An 11,544-nucleotide genomic window follows, 5' to 3' on the forward strand; every position below is an offset into this window, starting at 1 on the left:
AAAATGGGACAGAGGCCCAATCCTACCAGGAGGCTGGGCTGGGACAGGGGATAGGAGACAGCTGTCTGGCATGGGTTCTCTCAAGCCAAGGTGGGAATGAGGCTACTTTAGGAGGGTGGGAAGTTAGGGAGTTTTGTTTTAAGGCTTCTGATTGTTTTCTAATTTGTGGAGTGAGCTTAGGATGGGGGCTGTGGGTGGCCTGCCCTCCCTCCCAGTATCATTCCTCGTCAAAGTTCTGATTCAGGAGGAAGTTGCAGCCAGTGTCTCTGGTTGGTTGGTTTTGTTTTATTTTTTGCTTTTTGTTTTTCCACAAGCAAAGTAGTTCTGGATCACTAGGTTCTCTGAGAAGCCCAGGGCTTTCAACTTTCCTATAGCTTCTTTCTCCTACATTGTCACTTGGATGGAGTTCATCTTCCCGGCCTCCTCACTTATGGACCCATTTCATGCTCAGCATCCCAGATATCCACCAGCTCCAGGGGGCTTATTTCAATATCTGGATGAATTTCTCCTATTGCTGACTAGTTTGCTGCAAAAGCTGAGGGTTCTCCTGGCTCATTAAATGAAGGGCTGTACATAGACTAACTAACTTTTGACATCCTACAGCAAAAATCAATTTCATATTGTAGAGGGGCAAGAATTTTTTTATTTACTTATCTATGTTGGCAGATACAGGATGATATTAGTGGGTAATATTTTATCTACACATTATAAAAATATTCTGACTGAAATTTTATGTGCAACGGTTGGACCTAAGCACTGGGGAGGCAGCAATGAACAACAAGAAAAGGAAAACAAAAATTTCTGCCCTCCTCTTATGCTTAAATTTGATTGGGAATAAAAAACAAAAATTAAAATTATGGAAAAAGTACTTTGATGTAATTAAATATATATGTACATATACTTTACATACATAAACACACACTTATATACACATGTAAAATTTTGACACTTTGGGCTCTGGGAAAAAAACTTTAATGTCATTAGATAGTTATTGGAAAAACACAAAACATTTACACAATGCATAATTAGGAAAATAGATTTTACTATAGCATAGGGCAGATAAAACTATTTTAATTTTTTTAATTGAACTATAATTGATCTGCAATACTGTGTTAGTTCCAGGTGCACCACATTGTGATTTAATATTTCTACACATTACTAAATGATCACTGTGATAACTCCAGTTACCATTTGTCACTGTACAAACATATTACAGTATTATTGACCATATTCCCCATGCTGTACCCTGCATCCCTGTGACTCATTTTTTTGTAACTGGAAGTTTGTACCTCTTAATCCCCCTCACCATTTTGCTCATCCTCTCATCCACCCTCACCTCTTGCAAACACCAGCTCTGTGAATATCTATGAGTGTTTCTGTTACATTTGTTCCTCTGTTTTATTTTTCGGATTCCACATATAAATGAAATCATATGGAATTTGTCTTTCTCTGTCTGACTTATTTCACTTGGTATAATACCCTCTAGGTCCTTCCATGTTGTCACAGTTGTCAAGATTTCATTCCTTTTTATGTCTCATATTTCATTGTAGATATATACCACATCATCTTTATCCATTTATCTGTTGATGGGTAGTTGGATTGCTTTCACATCTTGCTTTTGTAAATAATGCTGCAACAAAATAGGGATGTATGTATCTTTTCTAATTAATGTTTTTGTTTTCTTCAAATACTCGAATGGAATGGTTGGATCATATGATAGTTGTATTTTTAATTTCTTAAGTCATCTGTTTTCCATAGTGACTGCACGCATTTACATTCCCTTTTCTCTACAACCATGCCCAGGCTTCTTGTTGTCTGTCTTTTTGCTAATAGCTATTCTGACACGTCAGAATGGTGGTAGCTCATTGTTGTTTAGATTTGCATTTCCCTGCTGGTTGTGATGTTGAGCCTCTTTTTCACCTTCCTATTGGCCACCTGTATGTCTTCTTTGGAAAAATGTCCTCTGTCCCTTTTTTAATTGTTTGGTTTTTTGTTTTTTTGTTTTTTTTTTTTTGATATTGTATGAGTTCTTTGGGTATTTTGGATATTTACTCCTTATCAGATGTGATGCATTATTTGCAAATATCTTGTCGCATTCAGCCAGCAGCCTTTTCATTTTGTTGATAGTATTTTCTGTATGCAGATTTTTAGTTTGATGTATTCTCATTTTTGATTTTTGGTTTTGTTTCTCTTGCCTGAGGAAACAGATTTAAAAAAATGTTGCTAAGACCCCTGTCAAAGAGCTTACTACCTATGATTCTTCTAGAACTTTTTTTATGGTCTCAGGTCTTGCATTTAACTCTTCAATCCATTTTAAGTATATTTTTGTATGTATATGAGAAACTTGTCCAGTTTGATTCTTTTGTATGTAACTATCCAGTTTACCCAACTCCATTTATTAAAGTCGTCTCTTTTCCCTAGGGTATATCCTTGTCTCCTGTGTTGTAGATTAATTGACCATATGCTTGTGGATTTATTTCTGGGCTCTCTGTTCTGTTCCCTTGATATGTGTCTGTTTGTATGCCAACACCATAGTGTTTTTTTGTTTGTTTGTTTAAATTGAATTACAGTCAGTTACAGTCTGTCAGTTTCTGGTATACGGCACAATGTCGCATTCATGCATATGCATATGCATATATATATTAATTCTCGTGTTCCATGCTACTTTGATTATTGTGGCTTCATAGTATGGTTTGAATCAAGGAACATAATACCTCCAGCTTTGTTTCTCTTTCTCAAGAATGTTTTGGTTATTCAAGGTATTTTGTGTTTCCATACAAATTTTTTAATTATTTGTTCTAATTCTGTGAAAAATGCCATTGTATTTTGATAGGAATTTCGTTGACTTTGTGTACTACCTTGGGTAGTATGGTCATTTTAACAATATTAATTGTTCCAATCTATGAACAGTGTACATCTTTCCATTTATTTATGTTATCTTTAATTTCTTTCATGAATGTTTTATAGTTTTCTGAATACAGGTGTATTATCTTCTTAGATTTATTGTTTTTGCTGCAATTGCAAAAGAGACTGTTTTCTTAATTTTGTTTTCTGATCATTTGTTACCAGTATAAAGAAATGCAACAGATTTTGATATATTATTTTGTATCCTACAACTTTACTGAATTTATGTTTTAGTTCTAATAGCTTTTTGGCAGCATCTTTAGATTTTTTTATGTATAGTATCATGTCATTGGCAAATGGTAACAGTTTTACTTCTTCATTTTCATTTTGGATGCCTTGTCTCCTTTTATTTTCCCCAGTCTGATTGCTGTGACTAATATGTCTAATACTGTGTTGAATAAAAGTAGTAATAGTGAGCATCCTCGTCCTGTTACTGATCTTAGAGGAAAAGCTTTCAGCTTTTCATCATTGAGTATGGTGTTAGCTGTGGGCTTGCCGTATTTGCAAAGCCTTTACTGTTTTGAGGTATAGTCCCTCTATAGCCACTTTGCTGAGTTTTTGTCTTTAATGGATGTTGAATTTTGTCAAAAGTTTTTTCTGTGTCTATTGAGGTGATCATAATGTATTTATTCCTCAGTTTGTCAATGGGATGTATCACATTGACTGATTTGCAAATAGTGAACCATCCTTGGGTCCCTGGGATAAATCCTACTTGGTCATGGTGTATGATCCTTTTATTGTACTGTTGAATTTGACTTCCTTAATTTTTTTTGAGGATTTTGCATCTATATTAATCAGTGATATTTGTCTGTAATTTTCTTTTCTGTGTGTGGTGTGTTTGGTTTTGGGATTAGGGTGATGCTGGCCTTGTAAAATGAGTTTGCAAGTGTTTCTTCCTCTTCAGTTTTTTTGAAATGGTTTTAGAAGGCTACGTGTTAACTCTCCTTTGTGTTTTTGGTAGAATTTACTATAAAGGTATCTGATCCTTTCAGTCCTGGGCTTTTGTTTATTGGGAGATTTTTCTGTTTGTTTTTTTGTTTGTTATTACTGATTCAATTTCATTATTTGTAAATGGTCTGTTCATATTTCTTTCTGATTTCAGATGTGGGAGATTTTATGTTTCTAGGGACTTACTCATTTCTGCCAGGTTGTTCATTTTATTGACATATAATTGTAGTAATCTCATCTAATCCTTTGTATTTTATTTCTAATTTTATTTCTTTGGGCCCTCTCTCTTTTTATCGTGATGAGTCTGCCAAAGGTTTATCAATTTTGTTCATTTTTCAAAGAACCATCTCTTACTTTCATTGATCTTTACTACTGCCTGTTTAGTCTCTATTTCATTTACTTCTGTTCTGATTTTTATTATTTCTTTCCTTCTACTAACTTTAGGTTTTGATTATTCTTCATTTTCTAGTTCCTTCAGGTGTATAGTTAGGTTGTTGAAAATTTTTCTTGTTTCTGGAGGCAAGCTCATATATCTATATAGTTCCCTCTTGGAACTGCTTTTGTTGCATCCCACAGACTGTGGATCATTGTGTTTTTATTTTCATTTGTCTCCAAGCATTTTTTTTTCATTTCTTCTTTGATTTCTTCAGTGACCCATTGGTTGTTTAGTAGCATATTGTGGCATATTGTTTAGCCTGCACATGTTTGTGCTTTTTGCAGGTTTTTTTTTTTTTCTTGTAGTTGGTTTATGGTCTCATACTCTTGTGATCTGAAAAGATACTTGATATGAATTCAGTCTGCTTAGGTGACTTCCAATACTCTGTCTTCTAGTTTGCTGATCTACTCTTCTGTATCATGTAGTCTGCTATTGATTTGTTACAGTGCATTTTTTTATTTCAGTTTTTGTAGTTTTCAGCTCTGTTTGGTTCTTTTTTTATATTTTCTATCTCTTTGTTAAACTCAGTGTGTTCATCCATTTTTCTCCTGAGCTCACTGAGCAACTTTATAATCAATAACTTGAATTCCTTATTGGGTAGACTGCTTATCTCTACCTTCACTTAGCTCTTTTTCAGGAGTCTTACTGTGTTCCTTGTGAAAATGTTCTTCAGTCACCTCATTTGCCTGATACCTGTTTTTATTTCTACAGATTAGGTAGGTCAGTTATGTTTCTTGATCTTGGAGAAGTAGCCTTATGCAGGAGACATCCTGTGGGCCCCAGCATGCTCCCGTCTGGTCACAGGAGCTTTATGCTCAAGCGATGCTCCATATGTGGGCTGCATGAGCCCTTCTGTTACAGAGTTGACTGCTGTATGCTGGTAGCGGGAACTGTCCTTTCATCAAGTTGTCTGCAGCATGCAGGTAGATGGGGCTGCATCATGGGGCACTGCTTGTCAGGTTCTGGGGTTCTGGTGCCAGCCTGCTTGTGGGTAGGGACTAGGCCCACACATGAATGGCTGCTTTACCTAAAATGTCCTAGGACTGGAGCTGACTGGCTGGTGTGTTGGTAAGCCCCTACTGCTAACACCATAGTGGAACTTGGCAGCATGGGTGTCCTCTTGGTAGAACAAGCTCCCCAAAATGGCTTCTACCAGCATCTGTGTCCCAGGGGTTCTCTTTTGCATCCTACTTCTCTGGGAGGCTCTCCAACATCAGCAGATGGGTCTGACCCAGTGTCCTTTTAAATTACTTCTTCTGTGCTGGGTCTTGGAGCATGTGAGACTTTTCCTGAGCCCTTTAAGTCTGAAGTTTCTGTTTTCTACAGCCTTCTGTAGAAGCCTTTACACAAGCCCCAGTGGCCTTCAAAGCCAAATGTTCTGCTGGCTCATCTTCCCGGTTCAGGTTCCTGCAGCAGGGAGCCTTGGACCCCACGCTTCTTGGGGAGAACCTCTGCAGTTGTGATTATCCTCCCCTTTGTGGGTCTCCTACCCAGGGATGTGAGTCTTGACTATAGCACTTCTCTGCCCTTCCTTCTTGTCTCATTGTGGTTTTTTATTTATAAATTTAGTTGTGGAAAATGTTTTCTGCTAGTTTTCAAGTCCTTCTCATCAACAGTCACTCTGCAAATAGTTGTCATATTGATGTGCCCATAGAAGGAAATGAGCTCTGGGTCTCCCTACTTTGCTATTTTGGCCATGCCCTCATTCCAAAGCCTTTTTAAATTAATAAACTTCTTAACAGCATTTGTTGGAAAACATATCGCATGTTTTTCTTCCATGGGAAATAAAGCTTATTGAAGCAAAATTAATTGTTAATTGCAATATATTGTTTGATAAAAAATGCAAAGGCCCTCTTAAGGCTGTTGAACAAGGATATTGCTCAGTCACTCAAAAGCATTAGTCTGGGTTAAGGCCTGAGGAACTCTTTGATTAGTGAATTTAACAAATTTTATTTGAGTGAGTTTATGTCTTAAGTTTTGAATATGCAGAAGGCTCTTTGCTCTATTTTTAAATTAAGTCAATTTCAACTCAGTTCTCAGAGAACTTAGAGTAGATAAAAAATTGACTGCTTGATAAGTCAGATATAATACCTAAAATATAACTTTCACATTTTATTTGTAGGCTTCAGGAGTTCTTAATTTGCAACTACAAATTTTGATTCTGTTTTACTTAATAGAAAATTGTGTTCAAATGTATCTGTTCTAAGAGCATGAAGTAGTTTCTATAACATAAATGTGAGATGAATTTTACCCCTTTAGGCATTCCATTCAAGTGTGTTCAAATTTAAATTTGGTTACCTCATGATTAAATGAATAACAAGGGAAAGGAATTTAGTTTTTCCTCACTCACCACAGATGCCCTGCTGCTGCCTGGCAGAAATGCTTCAATTACTGACAGTCCTTCCCCAGATAAAACCAATGTCCAAGGCACTGGCTTCTCATCACACTTAGACTTATGCCAAATGTGTAAACTTGGTTGCAGATTTCTATTCTTAATGCTTCACGCTGTACACCTTTTAGCTGATGCTGTAGCTGTTACTGTGGGCCAAAGGGAAATGCAGTGATTGTTGAACAGAGCTTGGGAAGTCCCAAAATAACAAGAGATGATGTGACCATTGCAAAATCCACTGATTTAAAAGATAAATACAAAAATATTAGCACTAAACTTGTTTAAGATGTTGCCAACAGCATAAATGAAGAGGATGGGAATGATATGCTACTGCTGCTGTGCTGGCAAGTTTTATTGCCAAAGAAGGCTTTTAGAAGATTAACCAAGATGCTAATCTAGTGAAAATCAGGAGATGTGTGATGGAATCTGGTGATGTTGTAATTGCTGAACTTGGGAGGTAGTCTAAACCTGTGGCAACCCTTGAAGAAATTGCTCACATTGTTGGGAGTTTTGCAAATGGAGACAAATGCTACATCATATCTGATGCAATAAAAAAGGTTAGAAGAAAGAGTGTCATCACAGTAAGGAATGGAAAAACATTTAATGATGAATTAGAAATTACTGAGGGCATGAATTTTATTGAGGTTATATTTCTCTATACTGTATTGATACATCAAAATGTCAGAAATGTGAATTACAAGATGCCTATGCTTTGTTGAATGAAAGAAAATTTCTTCTATTCAGTTTATTATATCTGTTCTTAACTTGCCTATGCTCACTGTAAGCCCTTGATCATAATTGCTAAAGATGTTGATGGAGAATGTCTAGATACACTTGTTTTGAGTAGGCTAAAAGTTGGTCTTCAAGTTATAGCAGTTAAAGCTCTTGGTTTTGGTGACCAAGAAGCATATTAAATAGAAAGAAGCATATTAAAATCTTAGCTATTATTCTGATAGTGCTGTGTTTGAAAAAGAAGGATTGACTCTAAATCTTGAAGTTGTTAAGCCTCTAGACTTAGGAGAAGTTGGGGAGGTCATTGTGACCAAAGATGCTGCCATGCTCTTGAAAGAAAAAGGTGACAAAGTTCAAACTGCAAAACATATTTAAGAGATCATTGAGCTATTATATATTACAACCAGTAAATATGAAAAGATAAAGTGAAATGATCATCTGACAGAACTCAGGTGGAGTAATTTTGCTGAAAGTTGGTTGAGACAGATGGCGTTGAAGTGAATAAAAAGAGTTACAGGTGCTCTCAGTGTTATGTGAGCTGCTGTTGAGGAACGCATTGTTCTGGAAGGTGTTTGTGCTATGCTTCAGTGCATTCCAGCCTTGGACTCAATAACTCCAGCTAAGGCAGATCAAAAATTGATATGGAAATTATTAAAAGAACACTCAAAATTCCTGCAATGACCATTACTAAGAATTCAGATGTTGAAGGATCAGTGATAGCTGAGAAAATTAGGCAAAGCTCCTCAGGAGTTGGTTACAGCAGTACGCTTGTAGATTATATGAATTTGATGATAAAGGAATCAAAGATCCAATGAAGGTTGTAAGAAGTACTTTATTGGATGATGCTGGAGAGGCCTCCTGGTTAATTATAGCAGAAGATGTAGTCACAGGAAGTTCTAAAGAGAAGGACCCTCTAATGGGTAGAATGATGGAACGGGAGTTGGTATGGGAGGTAGCATGTTATATTTCTGAAATGGTGCTTAACCATTGTTACTGAATTGTGAAGGAAGCTCAAGGCAGCGTTCCTCACCAATAACTTCAGAGAAGTCAGTTGAAGGAAATGAAGGAAGAAAAGGTGGCTTATTGTATAAGGAAATAACTATAACCATCAGTTACTAGTTTCAGTGGAAAACATATAATGGTTTACTGCTGCCACTGCCCATGCCTACAGATAATTTATCTTGTTTTTTGTATGTGAAAGACAAAAGAGTAAAAAGACATTTGTACATTCCCAGTAACAGTGCAAGAGCCATGTCCCAGTGAAATGCCTTCAACCTAAATCACTGAGGAATTTTTATTACTATTCTGTTAAAAGTAGAATTTTAGTACCTGTCAACATCAGATAGAAAGTTAGGAAGCAGTCTTACTGTGGGGAATAAAAATGATTGTGTACAATGCAGAGAAATAGTTAATTATGTGACAACCTTTCTGTAATAAAGATTTGTTTAAAGTTAAAAAGATAAAATTAGTTTTATTTGTGACAAAAAAATCATACTAAATTTTGGCATAACCATAAATATTTCTACAATAAATGTGACTTTTATTAGGAAATGAAGTAAGTATTCCTGATAATTAAAATTATGGACAACATGGAAATATTTACAATATATTTTGGTAGGTAAAAAACTGGTAAATTATTTCTATGTATGGTAATTGTTTCTAGCAAATAATATGTTGCTCATATCGATTACTAATGTGAAATATGGAAGTCTTCTTTTTCTCATATTTAGACAGAAAACTTCATGAAGAAATGGAGAAGCTACATATACACAATCTTCAGTACAATTAATCTACATATACTAAAAATGTGAAACTCTACATTAACCATTTTAATACTTTTAATGCCTTAGGGCCATTTAATCCCTATTATGCCAGTGGAAAAATTAAAATACAATGTTATCAATTATAGAAGAATTCAGTTTCTTTTGACTGAAGGTCCACATTTCTGCCACAAGTCTTTATTCTTTTTAATCAATTTTAGTATATTATAATTTTTCCTACAATAACTATTTCGGAAGCATAATATCAGGGAAAGCAGTACTCCAGAGTTAAAGAAGATATAGTCTTTACCTTCCAGCTTGAGAAAATAAGAAATGTATACAGAAAAGTTTAATGATAGTTTACTAAATGCTATATCTGAAGAAACTATAATGAGAACATAAGGAAGGGAAAGACTGAATCTGACTGAAGGTTGGGAATTGGATTATTCTGGTCTCTTTTTGTGAACTCAAATTATTTTAAAGAAAAAAATACTTTTGGCTCATATAACTAGAAAGATAAAAGAAGCAGAATAAGTCTAGACAAGGATGGATCAAGAAATGTAAAATAGTGAAGGATATCTCAGCTCAGACTTCTCATTGCCTTATTGTCAAGCAGCATATTGCCAGGCAACTGGAAAAGTGTATCTCGAAGCTTGCTATCTCAGAGTTTTGTTATGGTCGAAAAATCCACAGTATAAAAAGCATGTGTATAAGAAAATATGGAAAATGCTTAAGCAGTAGTTGCAAGTTAAAGAACTGGTATGTATATAGTCAGATGGGCAGTTTGACAGGGTTAAGTTATTGAAGTTGGCTAAGTTGAATTCTGGAGTCAGTCGTCATTGGTTTACATTTTACATTTGTGTTCCTAGCTACTTTATCTTCAGTGAATCTCTTAGCCTCTCTCAGTCTGATTCTCCACGCCTTAGCAAGGACAGGTCTTGTCAAATAATAAAAGGTCAGATACTCTATATGAATGTTATTGTCATGATCATTTATTATAGAGACATTGCTTGAGGAAATAGGTCTTTTACTTTGAAGGATTGCAGAGATGGAAATTAGAATCCAAGAGGAGAGATTATCTTTATTTCCATAAAGATACACAATAAGCTTGTAAAACACTTTATTTCCATAAACTTTCCATTGACATTCACCTTCATATCTACCTAGCCACCAGCGTTTGAATCCCATACATGTCAGTGCATCATTCCACTCAGCACATATGCATGAGGTTATTTCAGTCCAATCTAAAAAATATATTTTGAACACACCTCTCTTTTTGCTATTCAAGAGACTTGTTTACATTCAATATTTCCAGTTTTCCTCCTTCCACTGTGTTTTAATCCCACTATAACATTATTGTAATGTCTTATACTCATGTATAATCTATAATATCTTAAACCTTTGGTAGTGGAAATTTGAAGGTATGAGTATATTCAGCTTTGTTAAATATTGCCAAATAGTTCTTCAAAGTAGTTTTGACAATTTACATTTCAATATTAGTGGATTATGGATTCTAATATTCTATATCCATGACTGCATGTGATACTGTTAAATGTTTTTTGGTTTTTTTTGTGTGTGATGTTTGTTGTTTGTGTGTTTATATAAGTGTGTTTATTTTTGGTCACAATAATAGAATGATAATGCATAATTTTGAGGTTTTGCTGATTACTAGTGTAATTGAAAATAATGTTATATAATTAGTGTATTGATTTTTATTTTACTTTTATTGTTTTTTATTGAATTATATAAAATACCTTCTTATGTTTTGGATATTAATTGTTGGTTACATGCACTCAAACATGTTTTCTGTCTGTAACATGTTCTATCACACTTTTTGATAAAGACGATTTTTATATAAAGATATCAAATATATTATTTTCCCATGATGTCTTATTTAAGAAGCCATCTCTCCAGTGAGGTCATAAAGTTATTCTTATATGAATGCTTCTAAAGCTTTTCAACTTTTAACTTACGTATTAAACATTTTAATCCATCTAATGCTGATTTTAATGTGGAATTTAGTTTACATTCCCTTTTGTCCAGTTAAGTAATTTTTGAGAAACCGTTTATCGACTAGTCCATCCTTTCTCCATTAAACAGGAGTGTGACTTCGGTCGTATATCAAGTGTCAATTTATTTTTCCACTCTACTTTATCCTGTTGACTTATTTTTTTATACCTGGACCAACTCTACATGGTCTGATACATTACAATTTTAACTAGCAATAAATGATCCAATGTGAAGGAAAAAAACATCTTTTAAAGACTGAAGAATAAATAGAGCTTCAGAGAACTTTTAGAAAATACCAGATGTACCAAAATATGTGTGACAGGCATCTGAGAGGACTGGGAAAAAAGGAGTAGAAAAATAATGTG

At 34.9% G+C, this 11,544-nt stretch overlaps 1 pseudogene; it reads left to right on the top strand.

Annotated features, from left to right (window-relative positions):
- The first annotated feature begins 6,667 nt into the window (after nt 1–6,667).
- LOC141574143 (60 kDa heat shock protein, mitochondrial pseudogene) lies at nt 6,668–7,591 on the top strand (annotated as a pseudogene).
- The last annotated feature ends 3,953 nt before the right edge of the window (nt 7,592–11,544 follow it).

This window comes from Camelus bactrianus, chromosome 20 (assembly GCF_048773025.1).
Source record: "Camelus bactrianus isolate YW-2024 breed Bactrian camel chromosome 20, ASM4877302v1, whole genome shotgun sequence".
Taxonomy (NCBI): Eukaryota; Metazoa; Chordata; class Mammalia; order Artiodactyla; family Camelidae; genus Camelus; species Camelus bactrianus.